General features: G+C 39.2%; 1 long non-coding RNA gene across 1 annotated transcript in view; it reads right to left on the reverse strand.

Moving 5' to 3' along the window:
- The window catches only part of LOC134761498 (uncharacterized), a 92,984-nt gene extending 72,194 nt beyond the window's left edge, over nucleotides 1-20,790 (reverse strand). Inside the window, exon 1 of the long non-coding RNA XR_010140179.1 lies at nucleotides 20,663-20,790. This is a non-coding gene — a long non-coding RNA (uncharacterized LOC134761498). The remainder of the gene's footprint in view (nucleotides 1-20,662) is intronic.
- Nucleotides 20,791-23,642: the final 2,852 nt, after the last annotated feature.

A 23,642-nucleotide genomic window follows, 5' to 3' on the forward strand; every position in this document is an offset into this window, starting at 1 on the left:
GCGTCATCCTAAGGATAAAGTCTAAACCTATTTGGTCCAATGCAATAGCCACATGTGAGGCTGCCGAGCACTCAAGATGTGATGATTCAGAACATAGATAAGCTTAAATGTAAACATCGGATTTCAAAGATGTAGTAGAAAAAAAGTTGTAAAATATCTTATGGATAATTTTATATTGATTACATATTAAAATAATATTTTAGATAATTGGGTTAACTGGAATATATTATTAAAATTAGCTTCAGTTGTTTCATTGTACTTTTAAAATATGGCTACTAGAAGATTTAAAATGACACACGTGGCTCACATTGTATACCTATTGGACAGCACCCATCTAAACTTTGACATGGCTTGCCTTCATCCCACTCCACGCCCTCTTGCAGCCTCCATTTTGACTATATGAATTTCTTTTAACCTGTTGAACTAATCAGTTACCCTCCTGTTTCTGGGCCTTTGGTAGGCAATTGTTTCCTCCCATCACCCTCTTTCACTAACTCTTACTCATATTTCAGTATGTCTTCTCGAAGTCACTTTTCAGATGTTGTATTAGTCAGGGTTCTCTAGAGGGACAGAACTAATAGGATAGATGTATATATGAAGGGGAATTTATTAAGGAGCATTGACTCACACAATCACAAGGTGAGGTCCCACAATAGGCTATCTGCAAGCTGAGGAGCAAGGAAGCCAGTCTGAGTCCCCAAACCTCAAAAGTAGGGAGGCCGATAGTGCAGCCTTCAGTCTGCGGTCAAAGGTCCAAGAGTCCCAAAGCTGAAGAACTTGGAGTTCGATGTTCGAGGGCATAAAGCATCCATCATAGGAGAAAGATGTAGGCCGGGAGACGAAGCCTGTCTAGTTTTTTCACCTTCATCTTCCTGCTTTTATCCTGGCTGCGCTGGCAGCTGATTAGATTATGCCCACCCAGATTGATGGTGGATCTGCCTTTCACAGTCCACTGACTCAAATGTTAATCTCCTTTGGCAACACCCTCACAGACACACCCAGGAACAACACTTTGCATCTCTCAATCCAATGAAGTTGGCGCTCAGTATTAACCATCACAGATATTATTGGTGCCAAGATGTTCCTTGACTCCCTGACTCTGGCCTAGCTGCCCGTCCTTTGGTTTCAGTGGAATCTCTATAATTTCTCCTCTGTGGAATACTTCCACACTACTTTAGATTTGCTTTTTAAAATGTGGTCTGTCTATTCCACTAAACTGTAAGCTCCACTGTGGCAAGGGATATGTCTGTCTTGTGCACCTTTGTGCCCCAGAGTAGAAACTCAATAAACATTTGAAAGTGAATCAAGGCATCTCATTAAATAGGCAAGGAAACTGAGGTCTAGAACAGGGAGACTTTTTGTCTAAGGTCACATAGTGAGTTCATAGCAAACCACCTCAGGCCAGTGCCATCCAGCAGGGTCACAAATTTCTTTCTTTAAATAATGTTTGACATTGGAAGAATCTTTAAAGATGCAGTGGACAGAGATTTGTGCTGGCTAGTTTCGTTTTACCCAACAAGGTGAAAATAGGGCTAGCTATCCGATGCAGAAGCAACTGGGATGCCATGCCTGGCCTACACTGGGTCATTCTCCAGCTTGACTCTGACTCAAATACTTTACTTCTGGCATTGTCATGTCAGGGTGAAATGTGGACAGAGGAAGGAAGTGACAAGACCGTGGAGATCTAAGCTACATATAGGGGGAGCAGATCTATAGGACAAGCTGACTCAGGGCTTTGATGTGCTACAGGGAAATTGTCCATGTGGATTACAAACCAGAGGTCATTTCCTGAGATACTGGCCCAGTCATTCCTCACATTGACGTGTTTCTGAACAGGACCAAACACAAAGAGCAATTTTTAGCATGAAACCTCTAGGGCTCTGGTATCATCCTTGGCCATACTTGCACCTGGAAGAAAATCCTTTCTGGTCCTAGCGGTATGTAACCTGGTACATCTGTGAGATGTTCCATGTCGTGGGTCCTTTTGGAAAAAGTGATGTAAGGATAAATCTGTTTTTGTAAGATTTTCTACTGTGATTGTGTCTAACTTTTTTTCTAATTAAATGATATCAGCTCAATGCAGGATAACTGGCAAACAGAAAAGCACAATTAAGGAATATTTTCCCCAAAATTCCACCACCCAAAATAATCTCACTATTTATACTGCCTGTCTTTTTAATATCCTTCATGTTTATTCACTTGCATAGTTGTATAAAAGTAGAATACTACTAATACCATTTAATAGTACTTTCCCTTACATATGTTATAAATATTATAAACAACTTCCTATGTCAATAAGTACTCTATAGTCCTATGATTTTTATTGCCTACTTAATATTCCAATATATTTAAGCCCTCTCAACAATCATTCATTATTGAACGTTTAAATTGTTTCTAATTTTTTAGTATTATAAATCACTCTACAGGGAATCCCCTTACACGTATATCTCTGGTTATTTCCAAAGGATAATTTGTAAAAGTGAAATTGCTGACTGAAGATAATGCAAGATAAGGCACAATTTTAAGGATTTTGGTATCTATGTCTAATTAGTCTCCTAAGAGTTTTAACACAGACTGATTTTCAAAGTTCCCAAGTGTTCTCTGTGCACAAATCCTCTCATGTTTGGAAGCTGTACCATCTGCTGCCATGAAACTCACTTCTCATTAGATTGATGATACAAACAAAAGAAAAGGAATTCCAAAAAAAAAAGTCAAAATAAAATAAATTCTAGACCCCAAGTCATATTGATGCCTATCTATGTCCATTTTTCTCTAGATCCTTAAAAGAGGCCTTTCCCAAAATGCCCCATGAGAAAAGAGTTCTATAGTCAGAAAGATTTGGGCAAAATTGCAACCTCTATCTCTATGCTGATCCTGGAAAGTTCTGCAGTTAATCTGAGCAGATTTGACTCTGTTTAAATCAGTGTTTCTTTCATGAGGTTATTTGGCTACTGAACTCTTAAAAAAAATGAACCTACAAATATTCCATGGCATATACTGAGAGAAATACGGGCCTAGAATGAGCTGAAGGTGGTACATTATGGGGGCTGTACATGGTTTTCTTTATAGCCTACATACTTGCCCACTGGTGGTAGAACCAGATTAGTTTGAGTTCTTTTGTTCATGATCACATGACAAAGCATACAGCTTTAAGGTCTGATTTCACACCTTAAGGAATTTTCCAGTTAGTGAAGACCATTTTCTGGTGATCAAAGACTAGAATTAAGGCTTTACTTCAAAAATTCTTTTCTTGTTTCTTCTCCCCCACCACAACAGGTTTGCTTATGTCTGTGTTACTACAAATGAGGTGTTAATCTATATCTCTTCTTCATGTGTAGGAGTGGGAAACCATTAATGCTACTTGATTAATTTCTGCCCAAACTATTTTAGACTTAGAAATAAGTTAAAAAGACACTTTTTAAAAACCTCTCAGGCCAATTTTCTTGGAACCAAAGAGGTCAATTCACTACAAAAATCAAACAAATTAAATTGTTTGTTGCCCAATGTGTCTGTGTTTCTCAAATATTAGAGTTTTACATTTTACTGTGACCTTTTTTTGTATTATTTATGTAGTATTCTTCCTTAAACTGACTCAGAGTTTTCCTTATTTATCTTATTTAACTTGTCCTCACAACAATAACAAAAATCTATGAAATAAAACTGCATATTGGCAGTTTTATCTTTTTCTAATACATATTAAAATGAACACTTAACAATTCAAATAAAACAATCTTTGCCTAAAATTATCTCAGGTCTTGTGTTGACAAACTTTTTCAGGAAAGGGTCATATAGTAAATATTTTAGGGTTTGTGGGTCTTGCCATCTCTGTCACCACAACAGTGTGAAAGCAGCCATGGGGGGCATGCATACTCTAAATGGGCATGGCTCTGTTCTAATAAAATGTTTATTTATGAAGACAGGAGGAGGGCTGGATTCAGCTTATGGGCTATAGTTAGCCAACTCCTGCTCTAGATGAAACAATGTGTTTATTGATATTTTCACTTTCTAGGTGACTATATTGGTTCATTTTAGGTACAGTCTAAATGCAGTAACCTGGACAATAATTGAATAGCAAAACTTCTTATTTACCATTTACCTCTATTTTCTGAGATAGCCCCAATTTCAAGACATGTGTCTCAGATTTTAGGATCAGATTCATCATCCTGAGCTCATAAAATAAAAATCAGGAACCAGCCTCTGCAACAAAAGAAATGACTATGTTAAGATAATCTACAAACCTCCTCTCACCTTCCTAATAAACTTGCAGAAATTCTCTGCTCAGTGATTTTGCCCTTGCAATATTATTCTTCATGGGGGTGGGGGGGGGGGGAACCAAACCACAACCTAAGCAAACTAGGCTCCTAAATTATTGACACATTAAAATTTAAAATGTTAATTAACAGAGCCTGTTATCTGAGAGAAGCAAGTTTCCCATTAATTCCCAACCCACTGAATCTGGACTCCTGTATATCCATTGGTTGACTGAGTCGTTCCAAGGTTTACCCTAGTGGCCTCAAGATTTACAAGAGTTCCTAAACTCAAACTTCCTAAGCATTACAGAGAGCAAAGCTCACCTTTGCCAGGCTCATGCTTGGGCCATGTCATTGACCTTTGTAGACAGAAAGAATCTATGTGCTTGTGTAAATATAATAAGCCCATTTCCACTTACTATTCACTGTTTTCCATCCTAGACATTCACAAGTAATAGTAAATCTAAATAGCATTTTTCACGTTTATAACGCTTTTCCAAGTATATGGTCCCATTAGAGCCTCTCAGTAATTCCAGAAGCTGGGAATTTTTTATTCTCACTTTGTAGATGAGGAACTTGAGGTTGAACTGCCAGCCATACTTTAGGGAGAGCCCTGGAGCCATGCTAGACAATTCTCGCCTGTTAGACTAGGCTTGCTAAATGCTCCATAAGGTGCCTCTTTTTTCACACTGTGCCATGCCACATTCTATTCATCATCCTAGGTCACACCCTTGGTTCAGCCCTTCATCTACCATGGAGGTAGATGCCACTTTCTCTCAAATAATTTACAGTCTAATTGGGATGGACTCATTCAAGGGAGCCTGGCTGAATCAAGGTCAACCCATCCCTAGAACTGAAACACACTCCAAACTAACTTAACAACCGATAATGTCAACTCCCATCTCCTGATTGAACTCACATCTTCTCATTCTACGTCTACTGTTTTTTCATACTTTGTAGCTGCTTCTGATCTATAGAGAAACCCAATTAAACCAGTATTGGCAGAATTGCTAAGTCAGCTTTCAGTTACAAAGGGTAATTAGAAAATTAGACTGGGAAATTGTGAAACAGCATACAGTGATGAATCCATTTTTTAAAAAATATGCAAAATACCTGAATACATTTACCCATAATCCAAGAATATTATAACCTAAAGGCGCCTTAAATATTACCTTGTTCATCTCTCATATTCAATGTAGAAAACATGGGGAAAATTTTATCAAGATAATGATTAACAATGATAAATAGTAAGAATAGTTATCATCTCTTTAACACTTAACCATGTGCCGGGTACTGTGGTGAATGTTATAAACATATACGACTGATGTATTTGTTACTCCAGCTTGCCAATAAAGCAAGTGAGACTTGGAGAGAACAATGGACTTGCCTGACATTACACATGAGTAGGTAGTGGAGACAGCGTGTGGGATCAGGCCATCTGACTCTAGGCCTACCATTACAGCATAGTTCTCTCAAAAGTAAAGCCCAAAGATCTGAAAGGAATGGCACCATCCTGTAATGAGAAAGGTACCTCACCTCTGCCATCTTTCTCTCCCAACCCATCCATGACCCCATGAAGGAAAATGTCAGACAAACCCAAATTGAAGGATGTTCTACAAAGAACCTGTCTAGCTTTTCCCAAAACTGTCAGGGTCATCAAATACAAGAATCTGGTTGTCGGAAAAACTATCACAGACCAGAGGAGGCTAAGAATTCATGACAACTAAGTGTAACATAAAGACTTAGATAAGATCCTGGCACAGAAAAATGTCATTAGAGGAAAACTAGTGAAATCTGAGTGAAGTATGGAGTTTCGTTAATAGTAATGTATCAGTGTTGATTCCTTATTTTGATAAATGTACCATAGTAATGTAAGATGTTAACCACAGGGAAATCTGGGAAAGGAGTATCCAGGAACTCTTTGTAATCTCTTTGTGACATTTCTGGAAATTTAAAACTATTCTAAAATGTAAAAGTTTATTTTATTTTGTTTTTTTAAAGCAAACCTGGACTAGGCTTCAGGTGTTTGATCTCTGTAGGGATCATTGGCATACATTCATATAATGGAAATTGGTGTTAAGGATACAGTCTGTGAGAAACTAAGTCAAGTTCAACAAGACGCTGTGGGAAAGTCGCTTTGCGAAGAGTATTTGCATCTCCGCATAGTGTGTAGGGAATAGGAGCCTCACCTTGGCTGGGCCAATGGTTGCAGAAGCTTCTACATATGTTGCAAAGAGTAAATTACGGATTCACTTCCATTAATAGACGTTTACTGAATATCTACTCAGTACCAGACCCTATGCCAGATATTGCCTGAAGAATGCAGAGATGAGCGAGATGCCATCTTCTCAAAAAAATATACAGCCTGGTTGGGATGGAGAGAAGGGGAGTGGAGAAAATAAAGCTACCATGGTGAGATCTTAATACACGTTGCTGCTTGATTCTCCTTTGTTTTCAAAATTAGAATGGGTATTGCTTTCTGCTTTTTGGAAAATCAGATTAACTCCTGATTAAATGTAAGGTTTTTTTTTTTTTTTTTTTTTTTTTTTCTCTAATAACATGTCTTACTCTTGAAAAAGGATGACAGTGAGACCTCAAGACAAACTTTTACTGAAACATTTCTTCTTCAGAATTACCCTGGCCCAGAGCTCTGACCCCCTAAAATGGTAGATCTGAACATGTTACACATTAGAGTAACCTGCAGACCTCAGGACCCGCTTCCATGAACACAATTTCAACTAGTATTAGTGAGCAAAGGTACTTACATTTTTTAAAGCTTCCTAGGTGATTCAAATGTGCAGTCAGGATTAAAACACCACCGAGCAGGCACTTTGTCCACAAAGAGAGGGTTATTGAGTGCACTAGGAGGGAAAAGGAGCTGTGAGATTGGGGCTGGATGAAGAGTTGCATCTGGAAGAGGGGTTTTTGCTGCCCCAGGTGGGCAGATTCCTCTCATCCATGAAAGAATTAGTAAAGAAGACACAGGGGGCTGGAGTGGAAATGCTTGAAGGCTGCCAATCTCACCTTTTCTAATCACCAGGCTTTTCAGAACAACATTTAGGAACCACTTTGGCTGTAACTATCAGCACATTCATTGCTCAGCAAATTCCTGGTTTCCCCTGCATTTTCTCCTTTGAACATTTCAGGGGATTCTTTAGAATCAGCCCCACACTTAAGTGGACACTTGTCAGTTATACACCCGAAAGATGTGTGAACAACCAGCCTCGTCAGCTAAAAAGGAGACTGACTTCTTGCATTTAAAATGAATATTGACTGGAAAAGAAGGGGGTAGAGGGAGAAAAAAAATCAAAAGTAAAAAAAAAAAAAAAAAAAAAAAAAAAAGGCTGACTCAGGCCAACCACAATGCCTATGGTGTAAAATAACATCATTAAGAGAGTTTTGCCAGGGTTGGAATTATGCAAGAGCCTCTTTCAGCAAAACCTAAGATGCTTGGAAAAATTATTCTAGAAACTTCTGTGTTATAAGATTAAGAAGTATTGGAAGGTCACTTGAGGAGCTACACGTACTTTAGAGTACTTAAGATAGAGACTGTCAGTACTACAAATAAATTAATGTTACATTTTTAAAGACTTTAGTGATCTAATAACCCCCAGTCTTTTGAGCATGGCAGATGTGAGTTCATACCCCAGCCCTTCCACTGGGTAATTTACTTAATTTTTTTGAGCTTCAGTTTATTGCACCTGCAAAATGGGATTAACTATGTCTCCTGGAGTGGTTAAGAGGATTTAACGAGATAATTTGGTGCACAGAGATCAGTGACTTGGTCCAAAATAATGTAAATTGAAAGTGACTAGGATGTGTTTCAAACTGGCCCCTAGCCCTATACCTTTCTGTTTTACCTCTAACCCTCTTCTTGACAGGGATGTGAAGGGATGAAGAACTCAGTTAACATTATGTGTGTTGTGTTTGTGGCTTAGGAAACTGCATGGACGTATGATTTTAGAAAGGACATTGGAAGGTGTCCCTGCTGCCACCCTGTTCCATGAGGGAGATTTTCTGGGGGACTCTGAATATTCTTTAGTGAGAGAAAAGCATGGTGAATCCCTATTCTTACACAACTTGAGCATGAGTGAAAAGAGAAATCTTACATCTGATTGGCACTTGCTAATTATCAACATGCTTTCCTCCACATTGTCTCCTGATGGAAACTTGGCAATCATGCCCCACCTTCATCTCCCTGAATCCAACCAGTCCAAAGTCCATTCAGTTCAGCCTTAGGGACCTTCCTTTCCCCTGAATCCAACCAGTCCAAAGTCCATTCAGGTCAGCCTTAGTGACCGTCCTTTCCAAATCCGTCTTCCTGAAGCACATCTCTGACTGTGTGACTTACTCTGGTTGTAGGGCTCCTAAAGGCCATCTCTCCCTATGGGGACTTCAGCTTGTGTTCTCATCCTTACCTCCTACTCCTGCCCTTCTCTCATGTATTCCTGCGGCCAAACATAATTACCCAGTTGTCCTTGAACACTGTTGCAGCCCTCCTTTGCGTGTGTATAAACTCTTCCTACTAGTTCTATTGTCACCCCCTTTCCAACTATCTGAAAGCAGTACATCCCCAGTGGTTAGGAACACAAGCTCTGGATTGAAATCTAGGCACAACCTTACAAGATGCGTGTTCTTCAGCAAGTTATTGAACCTCTCTCCGCCTTGTAAATAAAATATGCTAATGATACCTAAGTCATGGGGCAGTGGGAAGGGTTGAGTGACATTGTACAAGTCACCTGCTCAGCATAGGGTCTGGCTTGCAGGAGACATTCTAAAAGTGTTAGCTGCTATTGCTATTGCTATTGCTGATTTCTTCTTATTTTTACTGCTGCCTGTTGAATCAAACTCTTCATTAAATATCACCTTCTTTAAGGAGGCCTCCTGATAACCCTCTTCCCCAGAGAAGTAATCTCTCCTTCTTTAATTCCCCCATGGCCCTCTGTAGATGTCTCATGAACTCACTACTCAATGTGCTTATTTGTGCCTTTGTCTTCTTCTTCCATTTAGAATATAAATTAATTGATCATGGGATCTTATTTTGATAATCTTTGTACCCACAAGAGCACTTATCACAGAGAAAGTAATAACCCATTTCACATTTGTTGGTTGAAGCACGAAGAAAGGGAAGTAATTTGCCCAAGATCATGTAGCTAGTGCAGGGCAAAACCAGGCTAAAGACCCCCTCAGGGTCTTACCATATTCAAAGATCTTGATCTTAAGCAATGAATGGGGACCATTAGATTTTATGCCCAAGTAGCAGACGGCAAAACCGACAAGCTGAATGGTGATACTGGGTTGACTGGCTCTATGGGTTATTCATAGAAAGGGGAGGTCTATAGATGAAAGCAATTTTAAACCTCAACTTGTGTCAAACTCAAGTAAAAATCAGTTAGATTTCAACAAAACACTGATCAAAGTGCCCAAAATGGTTTAATTTTTTAAAAGCACATGCAACTTCTTTTAATTTGCTTGACTGGTCAAGCCAGTAAAAACAGCAAAAGCAGTTTATTCAATGAAAAACACCCACACCCTTACTGTGGTTTGTTGAGCCAAGTTGGCCAGCCACACAGACGGTTAAAATTGTCAGCCAGGTGTGGATAGCGTCTCAGAAGGAAATGCTAAAAGAAGTCACTAGCAAAATGCTTTAATGTTTAAGAATATTTAGAGTGTACAGTGAGGTATCTGGCCAGAAAAACGATTGCTAAGCAAGCCCAAAGGAGTGGGAAGAACATTTTCCTTGGAGCCTGAAGACCTTCTAAGAGAGTCATGATGGAGCCCCTCCTTTTCTCTATAATTCTAGGCTGTCTCCATCTAGTAAAGTGGCCAGGGTGCCTCTTACTGACTCATTGGTGAAGGGAGGTTTCAAGGCTCCTAAAATGAATGACTGAGGGTTATTTACATAATTTGGAAAGACACAGATCTAGGACTTCAACCCTCCATTAAAATGGTAAAGGGAATGGTTTTTCTGGGCCCAGGGAACAGACGACCCTGGAACATGCACAGATTCAGATCTTCTAGGTGCAATACTGAACCTTGGGAAGCAACTTTTTCAGTGAATTAAGACACACATACACAAACACACACACCCCAACTATAATTTGGGCATTCAGGGCACTTTTGCCATGAAACAAATTAAACGTAGCCATTGAAGAAAGACCTGTTGAATCTTCAATAGGAACTTGCACTGGCAAGGAATGCAGCACCCAGAGCCCAGTGGGATGTAGTTCATTCTGGGGCAATGAACTTTATATAGTAGTAGGGCATTTTCTAGCCTCAAGAAGGCACATCAAACTTTTGGATCCACTAGGTAAAAAAGACCAAGGATGACTTGATCTTAGAAGCCCAGATCAGGGGAAAATGATGGTCAGGAAATAAAGAGGCTGGGTTCCTCCTAGTCCAGCCATGTAGTTCCATGCATATTGCACTAAGGCAAGGGGGAAAATCTTACTAGGAGGAATGTTATTCATACCTAAGTTTATAAAGCTAGACATCCAGTTACTGGCGACTTTTCAAAATCTCAATTAAATCCACAAATACAGATGATAGATAGATGGCTAGATGGTAGCTAGATAGGTAGGTAGGCAGATAGACAGATAGATAGATCGATCGATCGATAGATAGATAGATAGATAGATAGATAGATAGATAGATAGATACAAGCTAAGGGTAGAATACAGACCTGTTTCGAAACGAGGACAAGCCTGAAAGAAGAAAGCCATTAGAAAAGCTACATAATTGATGTCACTTCTAAGCCTGTCTTTAATGAAAGAAATGAAGAAAATGAATTTAGTCAATTAGAAAGTAACGAAGACCTTGCAAAAATAACTATTGACAAAAGGCTGGTAAGGGAATTCTTCAGTAATTTGAGCATAACACATACTATATGAATCAGCAGGTCAGGACAATATGCCTTAGGAGATTAAAGGTGTTGATACATGCCTATGTGATTTTGGGTAGTTACTTCTTCATTTAGCAAGCAGAATTGTGATCTGAGATGAACCCAGAAGCCAAACGAATGGAATTCTAAACTGCAAAACTAGGGAGAAGTCATATAATGGTGATTATTCAGTCCAGGCATGGCTGGTTCCTATCAAGGGGACTGGGCATGAAGGAGGGATGTCCTAAACCAAAAATACACAAAAAAGATTGCAAAGGGCAGGCCACAGTCTGTGAAGGTAAGTTTGTGGTATATTCACCCGTTTTTATAATCAGAATATTAGAAAATAGCATAAATCATTCCAGATAAATAGTTCCTTCTTTAGATTATCAGAGGGGAAGGCAGTGTGCCACCTTCTTATCAGAGTGAAGGACAAGGACACCATTTCTTTTTTCTTGCGTATCCAGCAGGGAAAAAGATACAGAGCTGAACTTCTGTGGGACTGGATTTCATAAATGCTCACTTTCGAAGCTAAGTGTGTGTGCATGCATGTGTGTGCATGAACACACATGTACATTTGGTATGGACTTTGAAAGAGCCTGGATGGTCACCTCCTGACAGATGTAGAATATGGGTAATGAATGCAGGCTTGGCGAGATATTACAGGTGTTGGTCCAGGACTTCATTTGATTTTGAGCCTATGAGAACTCAGAAAAGATATTAACCAGACCATTAAGAAATGATACTGTGGAATGTTAGAACTGAAAAAGTCTTAGGAATCACCCAGTTCTGTCTTCCTAACCGCTTGCTAGGCCCAGAGACATTAAATCCTTCTTTAAAGCCAAATAGTGTGTCAGTACTACAACCTGAACTAAAACTCTACTGGGATACGGGGTGGGGCATGGTGGCTAATGCCTGTAATCCCAGCACTTTGGGAGGTCGAGGCAGGTGGATCACTTGAGGCCAGGAATTTGAGACCAGCCTGGCCAACATGATGAAACCCCATTTCTTAAAAAAAAAAAAAATTAACCAGGCTTGATGGTGTGCACCTATAATCCCAGCTACTCAGGAGGCTGAGTCAGGAGAATCGCTTGTGCCTAGGAGATAGAGGTTACGCTGAGCTGAGATTGCACTACTGCACTCCAGCCTGGATGACAGACCAAGACCCTGTCTCAAAACAAAAAACCAAAAACCTCTATTGGGGTAGGATGGTCTTCCTGTTATACCATTCCACTCCTTGATGATGCCAGTCCACAGCACCTGGTGCTAACTACCAGACTAAATAAATAACTCCGGAGTTAAAAATAATAATAAGAGATTCCATAGGAGGATAAAAAGTGAAAAATTAGCTATCTATAGAAAAATAATTCAAATTGGATAGTCTTTATGATGAACAAATGCCCCTACAAATAAGCATGTGGGATGAATCTAGAGATAGTTTGGTTCTTTTTTGAATCATTTGACAAAGAGAAAGGAGTCACTGGAACTGGGTGTAAAGGGTATCACTAAAGAGGAAGAGCAGGTTTGTCAGACCATATTGGTATCCCACACTTATATTTTGGAAACATTCTGGGTTAAGGAACAAAAATCCTAGACATTGGAGTGATTCCAGAGAAAACTGACACATAATTAAGGGAATGGAGTAGAAAAACTGATTTATAGAGGGAATTAAAGCAACACATTTTTTATGGCTTTGTCACAAATAAGGGCATGTCTTTGACATATATCAAGGACTTTAATTGGAATAATGAGTTAATCCAGGGAGACATGATTTAGGCATGATACCAGAGGACAGAGTAACACAATGAGATTGGGGAATTACCTGAGGAAATGATGAAATTGTCATCTTCCCCATGAAAGTGAGACAAAAACAGAACAATTAGGAAGATAGTGCTTAACAGTAATTTTACATAAAAAGATTTAATTTCTCACTTTTGACAAAACTGTGAGCCAGTGGAATTATGCTTTCCATGTTTCCTTAATTTTTAGAGAAACTTTAACTTAAGATGCATCATCAATTTAATAGCAGCTATTATGTGGAGGGGGAAAACACTGTGTTAAATGTACAGGTTGATTGCAGTCTTATGTCTCAATTTGAAAAATGTTAAAATGTGAAAAATATATTCGTTTTAGAATTGAAGAACTATAGTAATTATTTAAGTAATATATGTCTTCAACCCTGGGATAGGATATATTTTCTGCAAGTTCAATTTCTGATAATTTTAGGGCTGTTCATAGAGCCTGACATGATTGTGGATATTCCAGTCAATTTGCTTGCCATGTCCTCATCCCTTTCTCAGAGAATCTGTTTTCATCCTGATCTCTGGTGATTGGGAAGTTGACGAGTTCTTCTGGCCATTACTGATTGGGCCAGGAATAAATCCTTGATTCAAACCAGAACAACTTGTTCTAAAAAACAAACAAACAAAAATGAAAGGGGAAAGGCAAAGTCAATTAGATGGGACGTAAAGTTGTAAAGTTGGGGCCAGTGTTGGGCCATGACAAACCAATGCTACAAATAACCTAAATTAGAAAGGAGCAGCAAAGCCATCATTCGATCAGAAAGAACTGGCATGGATTAAAAAACCATATGTCCAGTGAGCCTAGAAAAATAGATGACTAATAGAAATGTACTCTATTCACATATAGCCCCTTCTTCTAAAAGGCCTACATGTGACTCTGTGTGAAGCAGAAAAGGAGGGGAGACTCTCTGCCTCATCTTCCAATAGAGTTTTCTAAGTGGCCTAACTGAACTTGGTCTCCAGTTGATATGGTTTTGCTGTGTCCCCACCCAAATCTCACTTGAATTGTAGCTCTCATAATCCCCATGTGTCATGGGAGGGACTTGGTGGTAGGTAATTGAATCATGGTGGCGGGGGGGGGTTTCCCATGCTGTTCTCATGATAGTGAATAAGTCTCATGAGATCTGATGGTTTTAGAAAGGGCAGTTCCCCTGCACATGCTCTCCTGCTTGCTACCATGTAACACGTGCCTTTCCTCCTCCTTCGCCTTCCACCATGGTTATAAGGCCTCCCCAGCCATGTGGAACTATGAGTCCATTAAACCTCTTTTTCTTTATAAATTACCCAGTCTCAGGTATTTCTTCATAGCAGTATGAAGATAGACTAACACAGTAAATTGGTACCTGTAGAGTGGGGTACTACTATTAAGATACCTGAAAATGTGGAAGCAACTTTGGAACTGGGTAACGGGAAGAAGTTGGAACAGTTTGCAGTGCCCAGAAGAAGATAGAAAAATGTGGGAAAGTTTGGAACTTCCTAGAGACTTGTTGAATGGCTTTGACAAAAATGCTAATAGTGATATGGACAATAAAGTCCAGGCTGAGGTGGTCTCAGATGGAGAGGAGGAACTTACTGGGAACTGGAGCAAAGGTGGTTCTTGCTATGCTTTAGCAAAGAGACTGGCAGCATTTTTCCCCTGCCCTAGAGATCTGTGGAACTTTGAACTTGAGAGAGATAATTTAGGGTGTCTGGCAGAAGAAATTTCTAAGCAGCAAAGTGTTCCAGATGTAACTTGGGTGCTCTTGAAAGCATTCAGTTTTATTCATTAACAAATATATGGAATTGGAATTGGAACTTATGTTTAAAAAGGAAGCAGAAGGTAAAAGTTTGGAAAATTTGCAGCCTGACAGTGTGATAGAAAAAAAAAACTCACAACATTTTCCAAGTAGAAATTCAAGCCAGCTGTGGAAATTCTCATAAGTTACAAGGAACTAAATGTTAATCGCCAAGACAATGACAATGGGGAAAATGTCTCCAGGGCATGCCAGAGGTCTTCATGGCGCCCCTCCCATTACAGGCCCAGAGGACTAGGAGGAAAAAATGGTTTTGTGAGCCTAGCCCTGGGCTCCGTTGCTCTATGTAGCCTCAGGATATGGTAACCTGTGTCCCAGCTGCTTCAGCTCCAGCCATGGCTAAAAGGGGGCAATGTAAAGCTCAGGCCATTGCTTCAGAGGGTGCAAGCCCCAAGCCTTGGCAGCTTACATGTAGTGTTGGGCCTGTGGGTGCACAGAAGTCAATAATTGAGGTTTGGGAACCTCTGCCTAGATTTCAGAGGATGTGTGGAAATGCTTAGGTATCCAGACAGCGGTGTGTGGCAGGGGCAGAGCTCTCATGGAGAACCTCTACTAGGGCAGTATGGAAGGGAAATGTGAGGTTGGAGCCCCCACAAAGAGTCCCCACTGGGGCACTGCCTAGTGGAGCTGTGAGAAGAGGGCCACCATCCTCCAGACCTCAGAATGGTAGATCTGCCAACAGCTTGCACCTGGAAAAGCCAAAGAGACTCAATGGCAGCCCATGAAAGAAGCCAGGAGGAAGGCCATACCCTGCAAACCCACAGGGTCAGAGATGCCCAAGACCATGGGAACTCACTTCTTGCATCAGAGTGACCTGGATGTGAGACATGGAGTCAAAGGAGATCATTTCAGAGCTTTAAGATTTGACTGCCCTGCTGGATTTTGGACTTGCATGGGGCCTGTAGCACCTTTGTTTTGGCCAGTTTCTCTCATTTGGAATGGATGTATTTACCCAATGCCTGTATCCTCGTTGTATCTAGGAAATAACTTGCTTTTGATTTTACAGGCTCATAGGCACAAGGGACTTGCCTTGTCTCAGAGAAGACTTTGGACTGTGGACTTTTGAGTTAATGCTGAAATGAGTTAAGACTTTACGGGATTGTTAGGAAGATGTGATTGGTTTTAACATGTGAAGACATGAAATTTGGGAGGGGCCAAGTGTGGAATGATGTGGTTTGGCTGTGTCCCCACTCAAATATCATCTTGAATTGTGGCTCCCATTATCCCCACATGTTGTGGGAGGGACATGGTGGGAGGTAATTGAATCATGGGGGTGGGTTTCCCCATACTCTTCTTGTGATAGTGAATAAGTCTCATGAGATCTGATTGTTTTATAAAGGGCAGTTCCCTTGCACATGCTTTCTTACCTGCTGCCATGTAAGACATGCATTTGTTCCTCCTTTGCCTTCCACCATGATTGTGAGGCACCCCCAGCCATGTGGAACTATGATTCCATTAAACCTCTTTTTCTTTATAAATTACCCAGTCTCAAGTATTTCTTGACAGCAGTATGAAAAGGGACTAATACACCAGTCTTGGACTGTCTTAGACTTTCCTTTCAGTAAAGATATGCTTCTACCTGAGCCAGTTTGAATGAACATCTTCCTAGCAATGGAAAGAATGCTGATTGACACATGTGCCACCTGGTCCGTTTCTGTCTACTTCTGCCCATTTCATTAATGTCTCATGGTTATAGCATATTAAACAAAAGCTTTTCTGAGCAGATAGGCAGTGGTGACATAGACTGAATTGTGACATGAATTTGGCGATCCTCCAGAATGAATAGACTGATACCTAAATAACTGGCTGTAAAGCCATTGTTTCTGCTATTGGTGTGAAGGTGGTGCATCTTGACCCTTGTCCAGAAGACAGGTCCTAACTCAGCATGTGTTTTTCTGGATCTTCTTGCCATTCACAGATCCCATGGCAGCCCATCCTTTGAATTGTTCAATCATGAGGCTCCTTTAGACTGCAGCCACCTTCCAAGCATTTTTTTTATTACAGGATGCCAGGACCAATTTATAAGTCCTTTCTACCCAACAGCCCACGTGGTAGTCATTTGGATAACAGGGCATTCTGATTTCAACAAAACCTTATTTTCTGTTCTGAATTGCAGTGCCTTCTTCAGCAGTAGTTCCCTAAGCAAACGTATGGGCTGTTTGCTTTGCTTTCAACTCTCATGCATTTTTAATGATTTACAAGGGAAAGATTTTTTTCTCTCGTTCTTTATTTTTATAATAAATTTAATGACTTAATACACATCAAGTGGAATCTTTGGTTTGTGGTGATGGTTTTATAATTCCAAGTTCAAGGGGTTTTTTTTCTATTTAATTATGCACAATAACTCTCATGGAATATAATGCAATAACAAAAACATGCACCAATGTTGGCATAAGAGCCTGTTGTTTATTAGTATTGGTTCTGTGCTTTATGTTTGAAATAAAATATTTGGAACTAATGTTGGCCATGTTTCCTCCAAACTAGATAAAAAGAAGAAAAAAACTTTATCCCTGAAAATACCATGCTCCAATCTATGGCGATAAAAGCCAGCAGCTCTTGAGATAGCAAATTAAATTTTATTTGTAGAAAGCACTGTGCTGTGTTTTGTTGCTTGCTCAGTTATTTTTTAATACTAATAATTTAATAAAGTGGAAGAGCGATACACTGACCTGTGTTCTCTAAGGCACCAGAGTATTTCCCAGGGTTAAAAGGCATAGCTTGCTGAAAGGTTGTTTGTTTTACATTCTAACCTATTACTTATTTCTCTTGCTTTCTTGCCAGATCTAGCCTTAGCCTTTAGAAATTTTGAATTTTGGAAAACACAAAGTAGTTGAATTATCAGAATCTGCAAGTCAGACTTTTAAAACTCTGATTAATAAGGATTGGTTTTCCTAAGATCCAACACATTTGAGTTTTGTTTTAGTGAGTAGTACAGTACATAGGCATAAAACCAAAGACAAAAGATAGTACATAGGCATAAAACCAAAGACAAAAGCCAAGCAGTGACTCTAAATGAAGCATCGGTCTAAAGGAGCTAGGTAGGAAGCTTAGAACCAGGTACAGGGGGGTAAGATAGAATCTGGAAGCCCCAGAAGACAGCATGATTGGAGACAGAGAGAATACATGGTGAGATTGTCTGAGATCTTTCAGAGACTCAGGAGACCCCTTAGAGAGTGCCTGTGTCCCTTCTAGAAAAGAAGTACAACGTGGTGCTTAAAGGCACCAACTCTGGAGTAATAAAAACATGCAGTCAAGTTCTAACTCTACTGCTCAACAATGATATCACCCTGGTCATACTTTTACTCTCTAGTATTCAGTTGTTTTATGTGTGAAATGGAGTAAGTAAAACAAACCACTACATAAAGAGTGTTGTGAAATGTAAGCGAGAAAATGCTATTGTTAGTTATGATTAGTGCTGAGTCAGACAGGAACAGCTACTGAGTCAGATTCTTTTAATGTAAAAATGCGTCTCTTAATTCTACACATATGCATAGTATCTATAGAAGTATAGAGATTTTTTGGCTTTTTTGTGCATAAGTGGCAAGTATCATAGATCTCTATCTTTTTACTTTTAAAATATTTTATTTCTAAACTTTTTCCTTTTACATAAACAATTTTCTTGAGTTATAATAATCATACAGTGAGATGAACTATAGAGAAGTAACCATGCCCCTATAGAGCTGAAGAACACTTCCATCATCCCAGAAAGCAGCCTTGTGCTTAATCCCAGTTAAACCCTGTCACCAACCCACTACTCCAGAAGTACATACTCTTCTGAGTTATCATTGTAGATTAGCTTTGCTTGTCCCAGGACTTCATAATTATGGTTTAAAAGTTTAAATTAAAAGTAATTGCAAAAACCGCATTTTTTTTTTTGGTATCTGAATTCTTCTGCTAAAAAAAAATAGTTTGGAGGGTCATTCACGTTGCTATGCGTAACAGTGATTCATTCCTTTGAATTGCTGAGTAGTACTCCATTTTATAATTATATCATATTTTTTTCCATTCTCCTGCCTGGAAATTTGGGTTGTCTGAAGTCGGGGCTATTTTGAGCAAAGCTCCTATAAACATTCTTTTCCACATCTTTTAAAAGCATATGTTTTCATTTCTCTTGGCTCTATACATATGAATAAATTGCTGGGTCATAAGTAGATATAAATTTAACTATGAAAAACTAGTAGACTGATTTCTAAACTGGCTATACCATTTTACACTCCTATCAGCAATGTATGAGAATACTAGTTGTTTTACATTCTTAAAAGTATTTGATGCTATCAGTCTTTTAAATTTTAACATTCCAGTGGGAACACATGGTTTTGCATTGTGGTTATAACATTATCTTAACAAGTTAACCTTATCATTATGAAATATCCTTTTTTTTTCCTTTGGCAATGCCCTTTGTTCTGAAGTCTACTTTATCTGATGTGAATATACTCACTCCAGTTTTCTTATATAATAGTATTTTTATGGTATACCTTTTTCATCCTTTTACTTGTAACCTATGTCATTATATTTAAAATGTTTTTTTCTTGTACACACCATATGTATGAATTTTGCTACTTTTAATTAGTCTAGCAATCTCTGCCTTTCTTTTTTTTTTTTTTTTGAGACTGAGTCTTGCTCTACCGCCCAGGCTGGAGTGCAGTGACATGATCTCGGCTTACTGCAAACTCCGCCTCCCAGGTTCACGCCATTCTCCTGCCTCAGCCTCCTGAGTAGCTGGGACTACAGGCGCCCGCCACCGCACCCGGCTAATTTTTTGTATTTTTAGTAGATACGGGGTTTCACCATGTTAGCCAGGATGGTCTCGATCTCCTGACCTCGTGATCCACCTGCCTCGGCCTCCCAAAGTGCTGGTATTACAGGCATGAGCCACCGCGCCCGACTGTCTCTGCCTTTTAATTGGAGTACTTAGCAGTTTATATTTAATATAATTACTAATATGCTTGGGTTTAAATATGTCCTATATTTTATTTAAGAAAGTCCTATATCTTCTTTTGCCTTTTTCTCTTTTTTCCCACTTTATTTTGTAGTAGACCAGTTTTTTGGGGTTTTTTTGTTTGTTTTTAGACATTCTATTTAATATTCTGTATTCACTTTTTAGCTATATACTTCTACCTCTTTTTTTTTTACTTTAATTAGCTTTTAATTTATTTCTCAGTCCTTATTTGCACAAGCAATAGCTTTTGACATGGTTGATAAATTTCTCCTCCTTGAGATAATTTCTTCTCTTGAATCCCAGGGCATCATATGTGCCAGGTTTTCTTTTTCTCTTTCAGACCACTCCTTCTCAATCTCTTTTGCAGAGTCTTTCTGATTCTTTGACTTCTAAATTTTGGGACCACTCTTAGTTCAGTCCTTTTTTTCTTTATATACACCTTTTTTTTTTTCTTTATATACACTTCCCAGGTTGTATAAAGGTTTTAAATACACCCAAATTTGTATCCCCAATTTGATACCTCTCCCTGGAACTCAAGACCTGTTTATCCAATTGCATACTTAACACTTCCACTTGGAAGTCTAATAGGCATGTCAAACTCAGTGTGCCAAAACTGAGCTCCTGACATTCACCACTCCTCCCTTCATCTCTACCTCCATGCAGTCCAGATCCTCATACAGTCTTCCTTATTTTAACTACCAATTTTCCCAATTGCTCAAGCAGAAACCTTGGTATTTTCCTTGACTCCTCTCTTCCTCTCACACCTCACTTCTAACCAATAAGCAATTTCTGTTAATTCTATCCTCGAAATATTCATTCAGCCACCTCTCATCACTTCCACTGCCAGCCCAGGCAAAGCCATCATCAGCTCTCACCTGGATATTGCAGGAACCTTCTAACTCACCTCCTGCTTCAGCTTCTGTCCCTTGCAGTATGCTTTTAGCACAGAAGTCACAGTGATCCTATTAAAACACACTTTAGGCCATGCCAGTCCTCACCTTTAACCCCCAAATTCTCTTCCATCTTACTGAAAATAGCAGAATGAAGAGCCCTTTCTGTTATCTTCAGGGTCCTGCATGATCCGGACATATGACTACTTCCCACACACATTTTCACATGGCCTAATATCACATATCACCTTTTCAGAGGGGACTTTCCTGACCACACTCTATGTAAATATCACACTTCTCTCATAATTCATTTTTATCCTACTTTATTTTTTCTCTGTAGAACTTTCTATTACCTGAAATTATATATTTACTTGTTTATTATTTGTCTATCTCCCTAAATTAAAAGCTCTCTATTGGCACTAGAACATGCCTAGTAAACAAATACTTTGAAAATATTTGCTCAATGCATATCTTTTGTCATCTTTGGTATTTTTTTTCCAACCTTGTGATTTGTTTTTTTATGTATGTCTGTGTGGGGTTTTTTGCTAAATTCTTTTAAATTTTTTTAAATTTTTAATTGTTATGAATACATAATAGTTGTACATATTTATTGGATGCATGCGATATTTCGATACAAGTATACAATGTATAATGATCAAATCAGGGTAAATGGGGTATCCATCACCTCAAACATTTATCGTATTTTTGTGATAGGAACATTTCAATTCCACTCTTCTAGTTATTTTGAAATATAGCATAAATATGGTTAAAAACATTCCAATTCCACTCTTCTACTTATTTTGAAATGTACCATAAATTATTAACTGTAGTTGCCCTGTTGTGCCACTGAACACTAGATCTTATTCTTTCTCCCTGACGATATTTTTATACCCATTAACTGGGTTTTTACTCCTCCTCAATCCCTGCCACACCCACTACTCTTCCCAGTCTCTGGTAACCATCATTTTACTCTCCAACTCCATGAGATCAATTTTTTCAGCTCTCACATATGAGTGAGAACATGCAATATTTATTTGTATGTATGTATGTGTGTATTTCAATGAAAAATCTCTTCATCTATAGGTTTTTGGAAGACAGTAACCTGACTTAAACATCTTTATTTTCGACATATAGTGTAGACTTCCCCCAAAGGATAGCTTCTCAGGCAATATTTCCTGATCCATTGATTAATGATAGATAAATGGGACAGATATTTTTCCAACTTGTTTATTTGTTTGTTTTTATACATATATATGTATGTGTATGTATGTTTGCACTTAAACTAGCAAATATTACCTTCTTATCTATAGGCTTTTGGAAGACAACAACCTCACTTAAGTATCCTTTGTTTTCAACACATAGCACAGACTTCCTGGAGACTGTTTTTGTATATGTAATTTAAAAAAACCAAAAACAAATAAAAAAAACCCCAGAAGAGTAAGAGTCTAATTTTGAAAAAAAAAAAAATCCACAGTCATGTGAATGACAGATGATTTTGGGTATGACTGGGGACTGGAATGGACACAGAGCTCTTTCAATTCTGTCTAACAAAGCCACAGACTAATGTTAAGGAATGTTTGTGTGATCTCTCCAGTGTGGAATCAGTTACCCAAACACAGAAGTCTTTACAAAGATCCAAAATAATCATAAAACCATTATAACCACAAGCCCTCTTTAGAGTTATCCCCTCAATAGTGAATGCTGCCTTTTCAAGCCAACTCTTATATTGAGAGAAGGGTTGTAATATCTCCATCCAGCCTGGAAGAAATCCCTATTCCTGTGGCTCATTTACTTCATCTCTGTGGTTCTTGGAAGGAAGGATGGAGTGAAAGCCACCCCAGGCAGTTGACTGTGAATTCTAGTCTTAAGCAATGTATGGAGCACTTCAATAAACTTTGGCTATTGAGCCAGCCTTCGTTCCCTAGAGAAATACTGCCCACATATCCCCAAGCCCTGGTAGATTGTTTGCCATGGACAACTTGTTGATTTATGGTCCTGGGCATTCTTAGAACTCTGCTAAGAGAAGGAAAAGGCATGATCACCTTGTAGGAGCTATGAAGGTAAAGCCTGCCTTCAAATCCTCAGGTAGCATAAGCAAGAGTTCCGGGGGCATAGTGTGCATTTCCTATTCTTACAGGGTGCCGGGCACATAGGGGTCACTCCGTCAATAAGGGAGGAGAAAGAATGAAATGAACTGGGAGGATAAAAAGCAAGAGGCTCATTGCTCACTGGATGTAGACTGTCTAATGGGGAGGGAGGGACACGAACTCAGCTGGCTTTAAGTTATAAAGCAGGGTGAGATCTTTCACGTCACTGTGAATTCACACAGTTGTAATTTTTTACTTAACATTCACATGCTCTATATTCTTTCCAGAAAGGTACAAACTGTATTTCTCTTAAAATGTCAATACTGCCACATTGAACTGCCACATTGAGCCTGACCTTGGAAGCTCTCCTGAGCAAGAAACTAACTAGGACCTTACCCTAAGCTGGTCTAAGGATATTTCATGTTTGTATTCCCCTCAGGGTCTAGATTGAGGTTTGGCACATGTGAATGCTTAGTATTTCCTGCATAAACACCTGACTGAAAAAAAAATATGAAAGAGCTTGATACCAATGGCATCTTTGTTATGTTCTTAGAATTCATTAGAAAAACAACTTTGCTGAATATGAAACGGAAACTCCAAGTCTTTCCCCGTATTGGTTAGCTTTCTCTCACCAATATGGTGCATGGTGCCAGCATAAAGTGCATCAGACGTGATAGTGGGCTTTCAACATGCCACACGGCAAGGTGAATTTTTCAGAACTCCCAAACCTCCCTTCAAAACACTTCTACGCAGGTCACATCATGATATATTTGCCATTTGTAAAGTGAAACACCATCACGAAAAAGAATATTTAATGCCATAACGGGGCGTGGTGGCTCACACCTGTAATCTCAGCACTTTGGGAGGCCGGGATGGGTGGAACACCTGAGGTCAGGAGTTCGAGACCAGCCTGACCAACATGGTGAAACCCCGTCTCTACTAAAAATGCAAAACTTAGCCAGGCGTGGTGGTGCACACCTGTAATCCCAGCTACTCAGGAG

Source organism: Pongo abelii, chromosome 4 (assembly GCF_028885655.2).
Source record: "Pongo abelii isolate AG06213 chromosome 4, NHGRI_mPonAbe1-v2.0_pri, whole genome shotgun sequence".
Lineage (NCBI taxonomy): Eukaryota > Metazoa > Chordata > Mammalia > Primates > Hominidae > Pongo > Pongo abelii.